This window comes from Eulemur rufifrons, chromosome 19 (assembly GCF_041146395.1).
Source record: "Eulemur rufifrons isolate Redbay chromosome 19, OSU_ERuf_1, whole genome shotgun sequence".
Lineage (NCBI taxonomy): Eukaryota > Metazoa > Chordata > Mammalia > Primates > Lemuridae > Eulemur > Eulemur rufifrons.
In genome coordinates, this window is record NC_091001.1 from 105,760,269 (window position 1) to 105,782,292 (window position 22,024).

Here is a 22,024-nt window from a genome sequence, read left to right on the forward strand (position 1 = left end):
CACATATACATTTATTTTGTATATATGTGTGTGCATGTATGTGTGTATATAGATGTGTATATAATATATGTATATGTGCATATATATATATAAAACATTTTAATGTGTGCCAGGCACTGTGCTAAGTGCTAAATATACATATATAAATTATGGAGCAAAACAAACATATTCCTCTACTTCATCATGCTTCGTAGTCTACTAGGGAAGAGAAGAAATGAACTAGTAATATAAGTGTGGTGAGTGTCGGATACATCAGGGTGGCTTAGCCTAGCTGGGGCGCAGTGGACCTGGTTGAGCAAATAAACCTGAAGCATCATGGCTGTCTCCTGAGAGTGACAGTCTGAATTCTTGACTTCTAAGCCAGATGAGTTTCAGAAGATGGCAAAGTATAGGTTGTGACTGCAGTGGCAGTAAAGAATTTCCCTTATCCAGCACAGTTCCTGAAATATGGAATATGAGCAGTAAATAGTAAGTGGAACAATTGAAAGTGTGAAATTGTTTCCCATTTGTTATTATCCTATGATCACTAGATTGTACCTCATTCTGAGGTTGACATCTGGCTCGAAGTCCTCCGTTTTGTCATGCATACAGGATTTCATTCACTGCTTTCAATGGATGCTTTGTTTTTCGTTATAGAAGCATATTTGTTATGTCTTAAATGAATCATTCTTCTACTTGAGTATCTCAGGCTGACAATGATTGTGGAGCAAGAGGCAGATAGGTATGGAGAGTGGGTGAACCAGGGTTGATTGCCCTGGTTTAATATATTCTCTCCTTAATTATCTTCTCCCTGAGTCTAGAATAGTCTGTCTGTATAACACAGGAGATTAAAAAGTTACTTCCTCACTTTCTGATAAAAGGCTTGGAAAGGAGTCTTGAGAAGATTAACAAGAGAGGGAGGGCTAGTGGATTAATAAAAGCCCAGAAACAAAGATGGATTTCCAGGAGACTCTACCAAAAGAGAGAAAGCCTAATGGTTAGCAATGACCTATGTACTTCAATGGCGAAGCTAGAGCCTTAGCTGTGAAAAGAATATTGCAATGTTTCCTTCCTTTTTAACCCCAAGACTGATGATAAGCTGTAGTTACAATGGTGAGATATTGAAATTTGAAGCCTGGTTAGGATAGAGATACTGCCAATGAGTATATCAATGACCAGATCTGTTTGTTTTCAGATTGGGGGATCCTACAGGGGTTTGCAGGTGGGGGGAGACTTGTCTAGCCTTGCTGTTGTGAATATTTACCATACTATCATCTTGCATATGGTATCATGAGGTATAGAGGTAGGTTTTGCTTCTGTCTAGCTTTCAATCCTCTGGGTCTTAATAGGTGAACAACAACGTGCATTCAATGAAGGAATAAATGCATGTGCTAAATGACAACATTAACTCAAGTGGAGTGAGATATGAGATATTTGATGACATTGTGATACCAAGAAATCAGAGAAGGATAACCTCAATTTTTGGCCCTTAACCTTGACTCAAGCAATAATATACTATGCGATCTTAGACAACTCACTTAGAGTCCCTGAATGTGGTATGTATGGAAATAGAAGAAATTTAACCCCTTACATATCAAGAGACTTATTTAAGTGAGTGAAGCACCATTTTGGGCTTCTGAATGAACTTTGGCAAATTATTTTCCTTTTCTGGTCATTGGTTTTCATATTTAAAAAACTAAGAGGTTAAACTACATTACCTCTTAAGTTCCTTTTAACTCAGAAATTTTTTAAAAACGTAAAATATCTATTGTCTATATGTACTAGAAGGTTTTTAAATTATATGAAATTGATCCAAACTTAACTTATTCACGGCAAATATATTCTTATATGTTTAAACATAAACTGTAATATATGGCATGATTTTGTTAATGACTTTTAATAATTCTACTTTAGGCATTTACATATGCTCACTTTCAGGCATAAAGGATGGGTCTGAGTCTTATTCAGGACTCACTTTCATAATCTTATGCCATAATATAATCTTTCGATTAAATGCTGAGACTCTTCTATGAATCATGCTTTCACTGTTACTAGTCGTTTTATATCAATTTTTTTTTTCTTTTCTCAAACACTTTAGACAAATTACAGAGCATTCTCTGTTTCCCTCTGTACAAGCTTGAAGTTGACCTTTTGGATGATCTTCATTAATATGACTTGGTTTTACTTGATCTATATTACATATCGTAGAAAGCAAAATGGAGCCAACTTGCTGTATATATTTTTCCAGTACTCTCAGCAAACTATTCTTAAACATTTACTGTGGATCTACAACATCTGGGTTACAATTCTAGGCTTTTGTATGGTGGAGCTAAGATCTAATTGTAGAATTTTCAGGAATTTTGTGATCTGATTGTTAAACACAATTGTTATTAAAAAGTAAATTATGTAAACTTATAGTTAAATAAATTATGTGGAAATAAAATTAAAACTCAAAACTCATCACTTTCTAAATATTTTATTACATACATTATTATAGAATGCTCTTGAGGTAGTTTAAGTTATCATATCTGTATGAGGGAAATGCCATATGTGTACACTACTGGGCATCTTCTTTCAACTCCTTGCTTATTGGCATCATGTCGGTACCTTGAAATTGGCAAAGGTGGGAATATCTACACAACAGCAATCAGCAAATGCTACAAATCATTACCCTTCCTCCGTCTGGCCTCTGTATAAACGTTTATCGGTGCACCACAGTTTCTAGGTGCTACATAAAATCAGAGTCAAGAAGTAACCATAGTGTTCAGGAAATGCAGTATTCTTGGGTAAGCCAGGTCAAAGATGGAGAAGTAACACTTTGAATGCTAGTACAGATTCATAATTAAAAGGTAATGGGCAAGATAATTAAAAGGTAATCGAGGGAAACATTCTGTGCTTTGGGCCAAGTATTGTAATTACATTCAATACATTCTTTACCAGCAGGATAAATTATAAAGCAGGTATTGCATATTCTAAATGCAATCAAAACACATTGGCCAAGGCTGAAATATATTTCAATAGGCTTTGATAAAAATCAGATAGCTGCTCTCTGATTATTAAAAATATATATATATACACACACACACACATATGACATAGTAGTTTTATACTATAGAATGTCTGAGGTTTAGCTGTAAAATCTGTCTCCCAACTTTTATTTAAATAAATTTGATACAAATGTTTGTGCCAATTTACCTTTAAAACTCTTGAGTAAAGACTTGTGAGCTATTCAAGAACACTCTGGGATTATAAATCCCCTGTCATATGTGGGGAAGGACACTGACAGTTAGTAAGCATCAACAATTTGCTAGACAACTAGGTTGATAGTTAGTGTAGGCGATTTCTGGACTTCAGCAATCTGTAAGGAGGAAAGAGCAGGAGAGAGAGACGATTAATATACAGTTGTCCCTTGAACAACATGGGGTAGAGGCACTGACCCTCTGTACAGCTGAAGATACAAGTATAACTTTTGACTTCTCCTAAATTTTACTAATAGCCTACTGTTGACTGGAAGCTTTACTGATAACATAAACAGTCACTTAACACCTCTTTTGTATGGTATATGCATTATATGCTGTATTCTTACAAGAAAGTAAGCTAGAGAAAAGAAAATGTTCTCACTCTGGTAGCACATATACTAAAATTGGAACAGTATGGAGCAGATTATCATGGCCCCTGCGCAAGAATGACATGCGAATTTGTGAAGCGCTCCATATTTTTGTATGCTTGTGTAGAAGTTTCACATATGCCCTATAAATATGTATGAATATTATGTATCTATAAAAAATAAAAATTAAAGCTCAAAAGAAAAAAATCATAAGGAATAGGAAATATATTTACTATTCATTAAGTGGAAGTAGATCATCGTAAAAGTCTTCATCTTTGTCATCTTTGCATTGAGTAGGCTGAGGAGGAGGAGAAAGAGGAAGGGTTGGCTTTGCTGTCTCAGATGTGACAGAGGTGGAAGAGGTGTAGGAGGTGGAAGGGGAGGCAGGAGAGGCAGGCATACTTGGTATAACTTTTCTTGAAAAAGAATGTGTAAGTGGACTTGCGTGGTTCAAACCTGTGTTATTCAAGGGTTGACTGTATACTGAGCACGTTCAGACACTGCTTATACATTGTCTTCAATCACTACAGCACCTTTAAAAGTAATATTATTTATTCTCATTTTATAGTGATAAAATGGAGGCTCAAAAAAATTTAAGAAACTTTTCCAAGATAACATTGAAAATAAGCGTCAGAGCCAAGATTTTTAAAACATAACTTTGTCTTTGATCTTTTCATTCAACAATGCTCCTTGGATGCTTGTTATGTCCCAGGATGTATCCTGGATGTGATGAAATGGTCAATATTACATCATCCCTCTGTTTATAAGGAAAGTTTATACTATCCTGTGGGAGAAAGATAAGTAAATCAGTAATTATAACCACATGTATAAATATTATAGAGCCCAGCCCACTTAGCTCATAAGAAATATAATCATGATTTCAGAGCTCCATGCAGGCATCCTGGAGTCCTCTAACTTAATACTTAAAGGACAGATAGGAATTAGGCAGGTAGGATGGAAGGGGGTGGGTACAGAGCGTTCCAGGCACAGGGAATCACACCTGGCAAGGGCTGGGGGCAAGAGTAGTAAGGCAAGTTAACCACAATAGGAGCCATTTTATTGATTACTTAAAGTGATTTATTCTTTCTTTTTTTTTCTTTTTTTCTTTTTCTTTTTTTTTTATTCTTATTTCACATATTGTGGGGGTACAAAAGTTCAGGTTACGTACTTTGCCCTTGCCCCCCATCCCTCCGAGTCAGAGCTTCAAACCTGTCCATCCCCCAGACAGTGCACATCGCACTCATTATGTATGTATACACCCATCCCCTCCCCACCCACATCTGCCCGACACCGGATCAATGTTATTGCTAAATGTGTTCTTTCAATCGTTTTAAGAAACCATGAGCAGATTAGCCATCATAAAGGAGGTTGTTCCAGATGAAGTGACTAGATCATGAATTTCTCTGTCTTTACAAGAGGGTTGAGTTTTTATCTTTGAGCAGAGTACTCCAAACAAGGAAATAATATGATCAGATTCATAGTTTAAAAAATCACTTTGTTTTGTGTAATAAGTAGAAGTCTGACCAGTAACTTCCTTATTTAAAATCTGTTGTTTTACTTCACTTTTTTCATTTTTTTTTTTTTTTTGGTAGGAATGGGTTATATGTGTTAAACTCTGGGTAGAGTCCTGAGATGTATTCAGTCCTCAGTAGATGCTAGCTAGTATTTTTCCTTACTATTCCATGGGCTGTCCTCTGACCAGCCTTCAGTCTCATCTCTCACAACTCTCATCTTGGGCTCCAACATACCACCATTGGGAATATTTTTCCACTCAATACTGCTCTTTCCTGAAGTGCCTCCATTTACATACTTTACTGAGTAAACTTTCAGTGTATTTTCATAATGGCAAAGGCTGAAGAAGCAGCGGTAGCTGGAAGAATACTTTACACCACTCACATTTGGGGAGTGGCAGTTAGAGGGGCTCAGGAAAGGATCCCCCAAAGGACCAGCTGAAGAATTAACCAGAGAAGCAGTAGGCTATAAATGGCCACTGGGTCTGGAGATCATGAGGTCATACCATGAACAGGAAAACTTTGGTGTCCTTTACCCTGTTTGCTTCGCACTTTTTAGCTCCAGAAGAGTCAGTTGTAGCAGCTGGAAAGTTGAGAAGTAAGGGAGGAAAAAAAAAAAGAAAATTAGATTCCTTTTCATGTTTATCTGGCTTAAGTTAAGGAGAGAGGCCTTCAACTGCTGGTAGTTAATTGTAATTAATAGCTGGAAGAGAATGACTTTTTAATAGAATTGAGATGGGGCTAATAATTAAAAATGACCATCAAACCCGTGTGTTATCTGTGAGTAATCAGAAAATTTGTGGAACTGCCTGAGATTTTATGCAGGGCAATTGAAGAATTTTCTTGCTGAATGTATTTTTATAAGAAAAGCAGAAAATGAAATACAGCTGTATTTTTATTCTATTCTATCAATCATACTTTTTCCAAGCCCTAAAAATAGAAAGGATGTCTGAGTACCACACTTTATAGTGTGGGTTTGAAATGGGGGAAAAAAATGAAGAAAAGATGACAAATTCTTAGACGTATAATGCTACAGTAAAATTTGAGACCTGAGCTTTATTCATGCGATTATGTTTAAATAAAAAAGAAAAAGGAAATGCATAATTCATGCATGACTCACCAAGCCTGTATTAAAGTTTAATCATAGAGGTCACAAACCAAAAAAATCAGTGATTACAACACTGAGAAAAATGGGGAGTTTGAAGGTATTTATCTTGTAACACGCCTTGTTTCATAAACTCAGGACATCCACATTTTCAGCCTCTTCTTTCTGTGTCTCCATGGTACATTTTAGGTCATTTAAAACTACGGTCCCCAATGGTGGGGTCGCAGACCAGTACTGGTCTGTGGCCTGTTAGGAACCAGCTGCACAGCAGGAGGTGAGCAGCGGTGAGCCAGCGAAGCTTCATCTTCATTTATAGCCACTCCCCATCCCCGTTGCTGGCATCACCACATAGGCGCTGCCTCCTGTCAGATCAGCCATGGCATTAGATTCTCACAGAGCTCGAACCTACCATAAACTGCACATGCGAGGGATTTAAGTTGCCTCCTTATGAGACTAATGTCTGATGATCTGAGGTCCAGCTGAGGTGGTAAGGCTAGTGCTGGGGAGCTGCTGCAAATACAGATTGTCATTCGCAGAGAGGTTTGACTGCACAATAAATGCAATGTGCTTGAATTATCTTGAAACCATCCCCCCGGGGTCTGTGGAAAAATTGTCTTTTCCATGAAAATGGCCCCTGGTATCAAAAAGGTTGGGAAATGCTGCTTTAAAAGGTAGTCTAAGCCTGAGTAGCTGTTGCCACATTGCAATATCCTCTCTTGGCAAGCCAGTTTTCTTCCTCATTCCGCTCCCAAGTCAACTCCTACCACATTCTAAGACAATCCAAACAAAATCTTCACTTCAGCTACCCTGCAACTCGTTGTTCTTGGCCTTGTCAAAGACTTTTGATTTCTGCTAGTTCCTTTACTGGGTGTTGTATTCAAAAGTTCCTTTATCAGGCGTTGTATTTTCTCTGTCACTGCTAAGACTTTATTCTTCAAGACTGTCACTTACAATGTAGTGACTTGTCACTTTGCATTATAACAGGGTCTTTTTGCTTATCCTTATAGAATATAGATTTCCTTAGATGATAAAATGTGGAAAAAGGTTCAACATTTACAAGAGCTCCCTAAGTATCAGGAACTATTCTAGATGCTTTGCAAAACCTCTTATTTAATCTTCAAAATGACCCTACAGAGTGTATTATCATCTACATTTTACAGATGAGTTAACCAGCTCATTAAGTTAATTAACTCATCCAAGAGGACACTGCTGGTAAGGATATCAACTAAGTCTTTTCTGAGTAAAGGCCTCTGGTCTTTTTACTATGTTATAACATATGAAATCGTGAGTAAAATTTTTTTTTATTACTGTACCTGGACTTTGTACTTTCTGAATGTGGTCTCTGAATTGCTATCTTCCGCTTTCTTTCTGTATGTGCAAGTGTGTGTGTTTCCCCATCTTTCTCTTTTGCTAATTATATTTCCTTGGTAATTTTCTAAAGATTTTACCATACATGTGAGTGTGGATGAGGGTCACAAGTGGGATTCACCATGAACAGTGCAGGGGGATAGTGTCAGAGAGGAAGCAAGTGCTGACATGATATTGTGAGTGGACAGGGACCTGCCACTGTATTGATGAAGGAATACAAAGAGTTGATGGCACTGTGATGCCAGAGAGAAGACTCAAGGGGAGGACCCTGACACCCGAATGACAACAGGCTATGGGAAGGCGGGGCGGCATCTGGAACTACTTCCCAGGTTAAGCCACCTGTCACTCATCTGTGATGCTCATGTGAAAACCAATCCTCTGTGAAGATGGGCAGTGTACTATTAGTCAGTGAAAGAAGCAGGCTACAGTTCCATTCACGAACCATCCTTCTGCTACCTAAATATGAGGAAAGAGTGGTAACTATTCAGCCTATAAGCTTGCAGAGTCTATGCAAATTACTTTTCCCTCTTGCATAATGTCTTCTGCAATTGGACTTGGATTGGTCTTCTTGGATAAAGAATAGAGGTCTTCTTAAATAAACGACTTTTAAAAATTCTGTTTTGCTATCATGAAAATAGTACTTTCTTTTATCTCTATGCTGTCATACTTTTTAAAGGGACTTTTTGCCTATAACTATGTGAAAATGATATCACTATCCATATTTTCAACTGACAAAACTGAGCAGAGAAGTAAGGTGACCCCCGAAGTTACAGATTAAGGTGGCAACAAAGCTGAGATAGGATTCCAGGTCTCTTGACATTTGAGTTAATGTTTTCTCCATCACCTGTCTGTTGATTTTTAAAAAACCAAAGAAATAGTAAAAAGAATCATCCTGGTTGATTTTTTGACAAGACTTATACCCTGTGGAGTTAGTAAATGGAAGTTCAGCATCTGGGTTATTTTTGATCACCTGATGGGTCTAGTGACAAGAGTTTGAACAAGAGTTTTTTAGAACCGAATTGGTTAGAGGAACAGTATCTTGTCTGACACAAATCACAGTTTTGAACATTCTCAGCATTTACCTACATCAAGTATGCATCTGAAAGACTCAAAGAAGTCATATATGAAAGCTGGTATTTTTTAAGCCACTTTTGAATATTTGTGGAAATTGTTGACACTAAAGGACACTACTTTTCAAATTAAAAAATAAAATAAAGCTTTGAAAAGGAGATGGAAATGCTTTTTACTCAAGGTAGAAAGAATACATTAAAAATCTATTTCCTTATTTTCTCAGCATGGCTGATACGCTAGTGTTCATTTATTCAGTTTCAAGCGAGGCTCAGAAAGTTGCCACTTTTCAAATACACACACAGGAACTGGAATCTTTAAATTTCTACCCTTCATTGGCATTCAAACCAGCAATAGGAGTTTCTCCAGGAGGTAGTGATTGTGAATATCCTCAAGTTCCCTAGTCTTCAGAGGTCACCTTTCTTGATTTGTAACTGCACAGTCTAAGTTCCTGTTCCATGCACTGGTGTGGGACCCCAATCTTTTACTAGATTGCTTTCCCTTAGTTTTTCTGAGATCACCCGAGAGATTCCATGTCACCAAAGTCAGATTTTTGGCATGTCTATAATATGCTACGACAGCCATCTTCTCTACAATTAAAACAAATCCTCAAACAGATATATATCAACAACAATATAAACATATGTTTTATATTGCCGAGTTCCACGATTTATCTACTTATGTACTGTTCCTGAGTTGGTTTGGATCATCTCTATTGTTAGCGATCTCTACACCATTGTATGTTTTTCTTTGTATTCTAGTAGAAATTAATTAATTTCATTTTAATTTTTTCACACCAATTTTTTCCTGATTGCTAATTGCTATGCTATTTATGTTTGTGGGGTTTTTTTTTTGTTTTTTTTTTTTGGCAAATAAAGGAAATCCTGTTACTGTCAGAGCCAGAAAATGTGATATTTGGGACTACATCTTCAATTTGCTGAGACTTGTCTACAACAACAGCAATTCTCCCAGGCTTGCTTGCGGGTTTTCCCTGCCCACTCTGCAGTCTTAGGCTGCATCCCAAGAGCCTCCAATTTTCTCTGCTGTTTTTCCTCTTCTTAGATTAATTTTATACTCTGATTTTTTTCCTACAACATTTCTCTATAAATAGCCTGGTAGTCATTAGCTTTAAGAAAGACTGCTCTATTAATCTTAGTTCTATGGCTCTGTATTAGGGTCCAATCAAGAGGAAGAAACTACTCAGTGATTGAAGCAGAGAAATTTAACATACAGAATGACTATTGATAACTATAAGGAGGATAACTAGAAAGAGTTAGACCTTTAAAATATTTTATAGCTGAGAGGGAAAAAGATGGAAAGAGCAAAGTTAGAAAGGGGAGAGGATTTCCTTTTTAAGGCTAGTATTTAGATCTCATTAGAGAGAGTGTAGTTATAAATGTGGAAGTTCCCAGAGTTTCTCTGGCCCAAAAGTTGTCAACAGCACTGGGAAGGCAGCAAACATTCCTCCTGGGTGTAGGTGGGCTGAGGCTGGGAGGCCGACTACTGGGGCACTTACAAGGCTCCCTGAAAATCTACCTTCCAGGAGCCCCTGAAACCCATGGGAAGTTTTGCTTCTCAACAGTTTGTTCTGTATGATACATCATGCCTCAATATAGCCCTATTTCTCAAATAACACTTTCCACAGGTGATAGAAAGTTCTGGCACCATCCATACTTCCTTTTGTTTCACTGTGAACTATTTTGTGAGTGATGAAACATTTTAGAAAAAGAGGTTAAAAACCAAAACAAACAAAAAAATAGGCAGTGTGAAGTGTCTGTTTCACTCATTCAAAGTAGCTGGAAACTACATAAGCAAAGGTTTGACCTTCTGAGAGCAATAAAACCCAATCATTTCAGTTTGTCCCATGAGAATCTAACTGCCATATTCAACTAAACAAGAAGTGTTTACTTTTTGTAGACCCTTGTAAAATATTGTTCTTGTTACTGTTGAGGATAGAAGAGAAGCAAAGACATCATTAAATAAATAAATTCACCAAAACCTGTCAGTCTCCAGAGCCTGTGCTCTTCTTCTCTAAGTATAAATCTGGAATATGATTCTTTAACTATCTCACATTAAGGTGGGTAAATGAGGTTTCTCTTTCCCTTTCTGCTACACATCAGGAAACTTCTGGGTCTTTATTTATACTGCATTTCCTCTTAAGGCAGAGGAGATACTGCCTCTATAGAATTTTGTCAAGTGTTGAACCTCGATAAAGATTGAATTTAGAATCATCACTGGCAAGCAGCTAGCTGATTTGTATTGGGCAAATCAGTTTACCTCTCTGAATTTGTCAAACAGGGGAACTAATTCTTTGACAACTGTTATAGTCACATATTCTAAGAAATATTCTTCTTTATTTCCCAAGCTAGTGCCTACCAGAAACCTTAAGGTATTCTAACCCATAGGAAAGAGAAGTTTAATAAGATCAGAGTGTCTAACCTAGTTTAAATTGTGGTTAGATGTCAGAAACTCAGAGATGACAAGACTCCTTTCTATTGATTTGAATCTGTCCAATTCTATCCTTCTACCTATCAAAGCTCCTGTTATCTAGATCTAGACCATTTCAATTGCCTCATAACTTGCATTTGGACAAATGCTCTGGTCTCTTTCAGTCCAGCATGCACATTTCAGAGTGACCTTTTCAAATTGCAAATTTTCCCTGGTGGTCGTTTCTCTCCTCCCATGTCTCTGCTTACATTTAAATGCCTTCCATTGCACTTCAAATAAAGAAAAATCCTTAGTATGAAAATGTGATTGCAGCCAACAGGGCCCAAAGTATTATAGCAGCTTCCTTTGTAACCATGGAACTGTCTAACCACCCTGCTCCAGCAATCTCAGCCATCCTCATTCCCCTCTTGCCACAGCGGCTTTGCTCTTCAGCATCTCTCTACCACTTGAGAGCTCTTCCCCCTTTTTACCTAAGTTCTACTTTTCCTTCTGACTCTGCACAAGTATCACTCTCTCTGGAAACAAGTCCATGACCCTTCAAAGCACCATCTCAGCTCAAATTAGGGAATCCAATCCCATATGCCAAAATCTCACCAGTTTGGCATGTGGATCTTACATATTTAACTAAGATGAAGTTCTTGGCACTGGCATGAACACCCAGAATTTCAGGAGCTCGGTCAATGCATGGAAAGCAATCTGTAGAGTTGATGCTATCGTCGACCAATGCCAGGGCATTGAAGAGTGTCTAAGGAGCTCAGCCTTAAAAGGATTTCTTCAGTAATAATTTATTTTGTGTTATAAGTAGATATTTTAATTATAATAATTTTAAAATCATTTTAAATTTAAATCTTTATTTATAATATTTACTGAATATGGTAATGGAACACTCTGGGAATTCTCTTTTTCTTGATAGCCTCATCAGTAGGCTACCCATAATGTTAAAAAAAAAAACCACAAAAATTACAAAAAACTAACGAACACACAAAGAAAACACAGACTGAACAATATGTGGTAACCATGTCTGAATCACAAAATCGCAACAGCGTATTCCAGCTGTGCTTCTATTTAGAGTTCTATTTCTAGAAATAGATAAAGGATTCTGCAAGACTCTGCCAGTTGCATAGCATATAATCTTGAGCAAGTGCTCATTTTTTTGTGCTTCTGTTTCCCCATCTGTAAAACTAAAAGGGTACTCCCATATAGGGATACTTCAAGAAATAAAAGAGTTCACATACGTAAAGTGTTTAGAACCATGCCTGCTGTTTCCCTTCTCTCTCTTCTCTGCTTTCTTCCATCTCCCACCGGGGTGTCAGACTCATCAAATAAGTTCATTTTGGATCACCTCTGATCCTGCCATGAGGTCTTCATATAAACAACAAATTGTCCTTGAGGAAAATGTGCACGCTTGATCAATTAGAGGATTTGCAATGGATATTCCCTGCTGTGGACTTGGGCTTGTAGTCTATCTTTAGTTGGAGCATATGTTGTGCATTTCATAGCCTTTCTTTTTTTTTTTTTTTTTGTTTTTTTTTTTTTTTTTGAGACAGAGTCTCACTCTGTTGCCCAGGCTAGAGTGAGTGCCGTGGCGTTAGCCTAGCTCACAGCAATCTCAAACTCCTGAGCTCAAGCGATCCTCCTGTCTCAGCCTCCCGAGTAGCTGGGACTACAGGCATGCACCACCATGCCCGGCTAATTTTTTCTATATATATTTTTAGCTGTCCATATAATTTCTTTCTATTTTTAGTAGAGATGGGGTCTTGCTCTTGCTCAGGCTGGTCTCGAACTCCTGAGCTCAAACGATCCGCCCACCTCGGCCTCCCAGAGTGCTAGGATTACAGGCGTGAGCCACCGCGCCCGGCCTCATAGCCTTTCATTAGAGCTCTCAAACCCCCAGATGCCCAAGGAACATTCAGGTGATGGACAAGTTCCTTTTCTTTCTTGGGTGATCATGAAATAAATAGGTGGGAGTGAAAGAGCCCTGGACAAGGAGCCAGCAGACACAGCTCTGATGTTATATCTTTAGTCTTGACTTTTTTAGAGCTTAATTTCCTCTTCTGTGAATCTAGGATTCCATGTCATGAGCTTGCAGAAAGGCTGGGAGTATCAAATATAATCATTATATAAATGTACTTTGAAATTGTGAAGTTTTATACAAGTTTGGAAGTTAATGATAATGATTGGTGATGTTGTTAACTGTTATTACAATAAATAGCCAAAAAAAAATTTTAACTCATTCTATCCTGAGGGTGCCTATATGTTGGATTTTCTCTAAGACTGAGGAAGAATTGCCTGCTATTTTCTTGCTCTCTATTCTGGGCTGTCTGGCATCTCCCCGCTGGGTTTCAGACTCACCTCTGGTGATTTTGGATCACCTCTGACCCTGGCATGAGGTCTTCATGTAAACAAAAAATTGTCCTTGAAGAAAATGTGCACAAATGATCAGTTAGAGGATTTGCAATGGAGCTTCCCAGCCATGGACCTGGGCTTGTATTGTATTTTTTGTTATTAGTTTTCCATTCAAACTTTCTGCCACAGAGAAAGCATATGGGACAAGGTGTCTTGATCTTCTCAAGAGAAATAGAAACTAAAAAAAGTACTCACTGTGCAGGCTTTAGAAGGATTCTGACTAACTATTCCTCCACAGTAAATAAGCTAGTAATTGGGCCCTGAGAGGTGGATACTGTGGATACTGTGATCCTAAGGACTGAATGAGCCTATGATATAGGGTTCAGACAAAATGAAATTTGAGACCCTTTCAATGCATGCACTCTTGGATGTTACAATATTTTAACTGTGCAGTAACAACCATCACCTCGATCATAAACACCACCACCACTGCAAAGACCATGTATATAACACTTTATTATGGACCAGGCACTATTTTAAGTGCTTTACATATATTAATCCTTTAACGCATACAACAACCCTGTGAGGTAGGTATTATTAGTATCTCATTTTATAAATGAGGAAATGAGCAGACAGAAAAGTGAAGAAACTTGCCAAAGGAGCAGGGCCATCAGCCGCAGAATCAGAATTGGAATGTAGGCCATCTGCCTCCGAGTCACCACCTTAACCATCACATTCCTCTTTCAAGTCAGAAAATAGAATCTTTCCATCAAAACAAACTCCATTCTCTTCTTTATCTACTTTTCATTCAAAGCAGATGCATATTAAATCATCTTCAGAAAATAACATTTCCCTGAGAACATGCTGCTTTTAGACTTGAAACTATCACAAATTCCCAGAACATGCATCCTTCTAAATAAGCAGGCTCATTCATTATTTCAACAATTAGTGAGCATTGACTTTTGCGGTTACTGACCTAAGGGTGAATAAGACATGCTGATGTTTCTCATGGTGCTCACAATCTATAATGGTCGAAAGAAAATTTGTAATCATAGAGAAAATTAGAAGTGCTACAAAAAAGACATGCTTTCAGTGTTACCAAGACACAACATTTAGCGTTTCCTCCCTCTCATGGGAATACCTCATTAATAACATCAATTATAAACTTACTGGAAAAGATCTAGACAACTCAAAAGCATTTCTCCCTTGCGAAGTCTCTCTACTATGAATGGCTGTACCTCTGTGGTGACGAATTAGCTCTAGACAGTGGATCTTTGAGGTCCAATACAATCCTTAAGTAAAATTTTATTTAAAAATTTGACAATGCATTCTTCTCTAGAGGAGGCTCTTCTTCAATGGGATTAGCCAAAGATGGTAAAGAAAAAAAAAAAATAAAAGAACAAGGGTAATGCATGCTGCATTTATAACTTCAGATGAGCTTGAGATACTCCAGACCACATGACTGCTATGAGAAAATGAGTCAAAGAATCATAGCAATTAGAAGTTAGGTCTAGGGTAAACCTTCAAGTTGACCTCATAAACCTCTGAAAGTTCTTCTTGGCATGAATTAAGTATCTTTCCATTTTACTTTCTTTTCATTTTTGAAATACTCTTCCACCTTTCAGATCAATGCTTTAATTAACTAAAGTATTAATTTATACATCCATTGAGAACATGGTTATGAGTTCTCATTCTGTAATATTCTATAATATATGTGACTGTATAGCTAGTACAGGTGGAGGTTGAGCTGGGCAGAATCTTGCTAACTTCCCAGGGAATATAATAGATATATCTGATTCTGATTTTTGTTTTAGGCAAGAAGACTATGAAAGAATGAAAAATGTCACAGTTATAAAAAAAGATAAGAGTCTGAGTAAGATTCCATGGGTGGGAGTGGGTGAGGAAAGATTCTGGGCCTTTGGAAATACAGGGAAGGTATTCTTTCCATAGGTCTCCCTGGAAGTGGAGGGAGAGTCCTTCTGTCCTTACCCTAAAAGTGTATAAATACTCTAGCTTGGTCTGGCTAAAGCACTCAGGGACTTATTCAACTTCCCTGCCCTCAATCTCTGAAGGCTTTGTCCGAATATTTGATGCCCCGGTCAAGTATTTCAATATAATGCACTTGGACCTAAAGAATTCTCAGCGACAAAAAAATTTGGGGGAAGAAAGTTTTGTTACTCACAGTGAAATTACACATTCAACTTGAGCACATGAAAAAATGACTCTTGAAGTTCATCACCTCTCTTGAACCTCCATGTTTCAGTTGAGCATCTAGAAGCTGAGGCCTGTTCCTGAGTTCCTTGCTCTCAGCCAGAAAGCTTTTAAATTGCAGTCCTAAACCTCATTGTGGGCATTGCAAAGATAAAATACTGAACATCATAGTATATCTATAAACATAGGAATGAAAGTTTACTTAAGATTCCTAATTTCCTTTAAGAAAAATAAAGAAATGACAACATTATTTCAACATTGGCTCTCAATAAGTTTCTTAACTGACTATTTCTAAAGTTGGTATACAATATGATATCGTAAATGGGTGACTATGTTTGGTGCTTAATACATGATTTTTTATTTTAAAAACTTACAAATCCTATTATTTATTTTATGAAATTAAATAATACAAAGTTTTTGGTTCCTTCAATTGGTGCATCTTTCTAATTGAGGCATTTCTGCTGCTCACCTTCTCCTCTTCCATTTTTTCAATTTGGTATTTTCATGATTGGAGTGGGGAGAGAGATTAGTGTTCTGAAATATTGCATCCACAATTTGTTCATACACAATTCGGCAGGCAGAAGGAAAAGTCAAATGATTTAAGGCTTGTAATCTGGGAGCCTAAGCACTCTAAATTGAGTCCTCTAAATTGTACAGGTCCTCCTTTATTACCTATAACTTGGCGGGAATGAGGCATGGAATGATATATTTTAAGGCTTAGGCCCTTCTCCAGTCAAAGTCCGGGGATCCACAAAAGAAGTGCTTCTCTCATCTAGAGGTAGAATGAAATGAAAATCTACCTCGATATTCCATGTCCTCAACAGCACAGGCCCAGAAAACCACCTCTACAGAAAACCTCTGTGGGAAAATGTCACTGAATTTGACCTTTTTTATTCTATCCTCACTCTCATTCCTTCATTCAAGACTTTTCATTTGTTTCATAGATTGTAAAACACCCATTTCTCCCTTTATCTTCATCATCACTCTCCTCCATTTAATTTCCCATTGCTATCAAATATTTTGAAAGGACTATCCTGGTGATCCTCTGCCCTTCTTAGGGCCCTTGGATGGTTATTACCGCCACAGTAGAGTTCAAACTCTTTAACAAAACATACTACGGCTTTTATTGTTTATGTCCTATTGTGCTTTTAGGCATTTATCTTACCATATGCCTTTTAGCATCCTGAATTCTAGCCACGTTGAAGTAGATCTCAGACATTCCAGGATCCTGATATCTCTTGTGTTTTACATATGTCATATCCCAACTACTTAGAAATATATAATCCCTTTTTCTTTACCTAAAACCTCTTGACCGCATGAACGTCTTCTCTTACTTGCCCTTTTAGTTTGAGTTAGGCGCTTGCCATTTGCTTCTCATAACTCCCCGTGTAAGCCTCCATCATAGCATCTATTACACCACCTGATACTCCTCTCCCTGTATTTCTGTCTTCTGTGATAACCTGTAAGCTGTTTGAGGGTAGGGACTGTGCTTTGTTTACTTTTTCCCCTAGTATTTCATACAGTAACTGGCACAGTGACAGTCAATAAAGATTTGTTGAATGATTGAATAAATGACTGAATGAACCAATTAGTAAGATGGCTGTTTTCCAGTGTGAAAAAACTGGGTTTGATTATAGTGCTTTAATCCAGTAATCCCCATCATGGAAGTCTCGAATGCCAGGACGATGAGTTTAGGTTTATTTTGTGTTCAGCAGGAAGTCATGGTGTGCTTTGAAAAGATAAATGGTTTAAAGGCTCTGCCCTTCTAGAAGATTAATCTGTCAGGTTTGGCAAGCTAGAAGGAAGGGGCAGGTAACCAGTTATGAGTGTTTGAGAAACAGAACTGCCTCCCTCCCTGAGGAAAGCATTTGTAGTGCCGTTTAAGTCTGAACACGTGGTTGAGGCTGCTTCTTTCCTTTCTTCTCTGTTCTGAACTCAGAGAAGGACCTCTTTATCTTCACCTCTGTCCTTTTCTTGAATAGTTACAGGAATACTAAGTCATTTTTTCAAGGTCATAGAGCCACTCTTACTAGCAGAGTCAAACTATGAATCAAGGTCTGCTGCCTCTATTTGAGTCAGAGATTGTTCAATTCCATATTTAAAAAAAAAAAAAGTTTTAATTTTTCTTACTTGCATAAACTTCTGAATTTTCATAATCCTGAAATTGTCACATTTCTTATCTGTAAGTCCTAAAATCAGTGTAAGTGAAAATCATAGATCATACATGTTGTCAAGAAGTTGCAGAACTACATGTGGTCGTCTTTCTTTAAGCTCTTTAGAGCAGTAAGAAGCCCACTTAATGTCTACTTTGTAACCTTCTATTTTAACAACCACTTGATTTCTCTATGCCTTGCCTTCAATAGGTTCTTCACTCTAAGAAAATACAGGAGCAATTATAAATAACTGTATGCCATGATATTTTAAGAAATTATATGCCCCATTTTCTATGACTGTTGTGGTCATATCCGTCTGCACTTCTAACCAAGTTTGAGAATTTAATCCTATATTCTTATCAACGAGGTTCTGTTTCCCTGCAATCATTTCCAGTAACAGAAACTACCATCTGAAGCATTTCAGTAACTAAAGTATATTAGGTAATTTTGTTGGATAGACATTTAGTATATGGAACTAGAAATTTATACAATCATTTGAAGGGCTAGGGGCGTGAAGGTCAGGAGTTTCCTTTCAAGAAATCCAGGAGTGCAGGATCAGAGGTAGCTACATTTAGTGATACCAGCTGCCTTCAGGACTACAGTGGGTGGTTCTCAGGAGGTCCCTGGAAGCTAAGGGAAGCCACCCTCTATGTTCTTAAATTTCTATATGCAATAGGTATGATCTCTGTTGCTTATCTACAGAGAGACTCCAGTGAGTCAAGGAATTCAACATGAGTATCATATGCTGCCTGCAGCTGCTGCAGAAAAAGAAGAGTTTTCTTTCTCACTTCTTTCCAAATATCATTCTGGGGGCTCTCATGATCTGAATCTAAGGGAAAAGGGATTCTGAGAATTAGCATTCCTGGCTTCTTTCCTGTAATGCCAAGAAAAATGCAGAAAGGATTGGGGCTTCATTGAACACAGTCTGGGACTTGCAGTCTTTACAGTTTTTCTTCTTTCTTAGAAGATAATTTTGCTTAGTAATGAAGAGAAAATTATAGTAATAATGCATACTATATTTAAGCAATGCAAACATGGAATGAAAATGCTGTCCTACTGGGAGACCACTTGCAATACGTCATACATTCTACGTCCTCTGTTCCAAAGCCACATAAACTTTTCCACTGGGATCTCATGCAGACCTTTAATACAGATAGTGACTTTGAAGTCCATTTAGAATATATTTGGAAACATAGCTCATAAAATGATGGATATTTCATGTTGTATTAATGTAAATATGCTTGTTTCCTGTCTCTATGATTTTGTTACTCATTTTCTAGCTAATTATAAGCATTTGATAAATGTTTATTAAATTGAAATGAGGTTATAAGGATTTAGGCTCTATAAATGTTTTTCAGTCAAGTATTTAACTTGAAATGTATGGACAATTGGGATTTTTGGACCCTTTTCCATTTATGTCAATTAGCTTTGCAGCTAACTTTGTAGCTGACAGGTCAGATCATGGCTGGATGATGTATGGTGGCCTCGTGCACATGTCAGACAACCATGAGGCTATTGGCCAGGGTGACAGGGATGATTGGGTGACATTTCTTTCATCATTCATCAGACTAGCCTAGGCTTTTTCACCTGGTTTCAAGGTTCACCAAGAAAGGGCATGTCACAAGATGATTTTCAATTCTCTTGTTTTTTTTTTTTTTTGGGACAGAGCCTCACTTTGTTGCCCAGGCTAGAGTGAGTGCCGTGGCGTCAGCCTAGCTCACAGCAACCTCAAACTCCTGGGCTCAAGCGATCCTCCTGCCTCAACCTCCCGAGTAGCTGGGACTACAGGCATGCGCCACTATGCCCGGCTAATTTTTCTATATATATATTTTTAGTTGTCCATATAATTTCTTTCTATTTTTAGTAGAGACGGGGTCTCGCTCTTGCTCAGGCTGGTCTCGAACTCCTGACCTTGAGCGATCCACCCGCCTCGGCCTCCCAGAGTGCTAGGATTACAGGCGTGAGCCACTGCGCCCGGCCTTCAATTCTCTTGTTTCATCATATTTCCTTCTATCCCATTAGTCAGAGCAAGTCACATGGAAACACCCAGATTCAAGAAGTCAAGAAATAGACTCCAATTCCTGAAGGAAGAGATGCAACATCGTATTGCAAAAGGACATGAGTACTGGGATAGGAAGAATGTGCGGCTAATTTTGTAATCTGCCACAACAGAATAGTCTTGCTTTGTTAGTTGGACTAGGTGACATATAATGTCTTTGGCACCTCCTGGGAAGCCTGATTTGCCTTTTCACTGAGTTTTCCATTCTTCAATCTCAGAGTCTTTCTCTTCTTTTACTGTATTCTTCCCATTGCTTAGCAGAGGGCTAGTTGTACCTCATCTATACAGTAGTGATTACTGACTTGCAATAAATATTTCCCCAGAGTTTTAATTAAGCTATTTCCAAAGAGAGTGTGGTAAGAAAAGTTTATAGAAATTTACAGTTTATAGGTTTGTAATAAGAAAATTTAATAATATTTATGTGAATTTCTATTAGGTCCTTTAAAGTTCTGAGGAATATAATACAGGTAGACTATTATAGATAATGAATAAACCAGAATTTATGTGTAACTATTCACATTTAGATCTTACAAAGTGGGGGGACAAAGAAGAATGAAAAATAAAAGTGACTTCCTTCAAAAAAGAAAAAAAAATGATTACAAATGGAAAATTCTCCTAGACTTGATCAGAGTTGGGAGTTAGAACTCTAATTCTCAGTGGTAAGAATTTCTTTTCACTGACAGAGGATAAAGAGATGAGTGTACTTAGATGGAGCTAATATTGGTTGGGGACTTTCTGCAGAAGCCAGATGTGGCATGGAACCTCCCCAAATTGCCATTTACACAAGATTGTGACACATTGCCAGGGAAAGCTGTGATGTAAAATCAAATCAGTTAAAAAAAATTCAGTAAGTAAAGATGCCCAGAGTGTTTACGCTGAGACCAAGAATCCTAAAGAGAACAAAAGAAAGCAAAATGTAATGGTGCTTAAATAATTTATTTGTTCAATTAATAATTCATGTATTGTCATTCCTCCACATATTTATTAATTTATCCAACATATATTTATTGATAACCCACAATATGTAGAATATCAGAGATAAAAAGAGCATAAAACAACGAACAGCAAAAAGCAAACAGATTAGCATTCAACAAAACTACCACTGACCTCTGCTTTCAGGGAGGAGGGTAAGAAAAGAGAGGAAAAATGCATCTGTAGTGAAGAAAAATATTTAATGAAATTTGTTTGGCTCTGGTGATGCATGAAAGCTGCAGAGATAGATATTTGGTTGTTGATTTTCAATGCATTTTCCTATATAAAGAGATGTCATTTTTCCTACAATAATTTTAAAAAATTTAAATTTTTCAAATGCCTAGTTACAACAGAAGTGGTTACTGTTGCTCAAAGGAAAACAAAAATATCATAATAAGAAAGAATGATGGGCTGGATGCAGTGGCTCATGCCTGTAATCCCAGCACTTTAGGAGGCCAAGGCAGCAGGATCACTTGGGACCAGGAGTTTGAGACCAACCTGAGCAATATAGGGAGACCCCCATCTCTACAAAAATAGAAAAATTAACTGGGCATGCTGGTGCACACCTGTAGTCCCAGCTACTCCAGAAGCTGATGCAGGAGGACCACTTGACCGGAAATTTGAGGCTGCAGTGAGCTTTGAGACACCACTGCTCTCTAGCCCAGGCAATAGAGCGAGATTCTGTCTCAAAACATAAAGAATAAAAATAAAGAACATGTTGAGCCGATAACAGAGATCCTCAAGAGTTTCTAATCAGTATAAATAACACTATGGGGCAGGTTTTAACCCAGATTGAAGTAACTTAAAACAAGTTATTTGTTCTTGTGAACAATCGAAAGTCACCCCATTCTAAGAGATCAGAAGGAATCTTGGGTCTGGGAATTAGGCTGCGTATCTGGACTTAAAAAATGTTTTCAATCAACCATGTTGAGTTGTAGATTAAAAACACAAAAGGCATAGTTTAAGTGAACCTTTCAATGTTATTTATGTATTTATGTAACCATTGCCAATTCAAGATAGAAGATATTTCCATCACCCTGAATGTTCCATTTGTACCACTTTCCAGTTTTCAGAAATTGCATTTGTCTTTTCTAGACTTTCATAGAGATGGATTCATATAATATATACCATAGTGTCTGGCTCCTTCATTCAGCATAATGTTTTAGAGATTCATCCAGTTATTGCTACTAGTAGTTG

The 22,024-nt window shown here is 37.6% G+C and overlaps 1 non-coding gene across 1 annotated transcript; it reads left to right on the forward strand.

Annotated features, from left to right (window-relative positions):
• The first annotated feature begins 3,592 nt into the window (after positions 1-3,592).
• On the forward strand, positions 3,593-3,699 carry LOC138400395 (U6 spliceosomal RNA). Its single transcript, XR_011236288.1, has one exon. It is a non-coding gene; the product is annotated as a U6 spliceosomal RNA (small nuclear RNA).
• Positions 3,700-22,024: the final 18,325 nt, after the last annotated feature.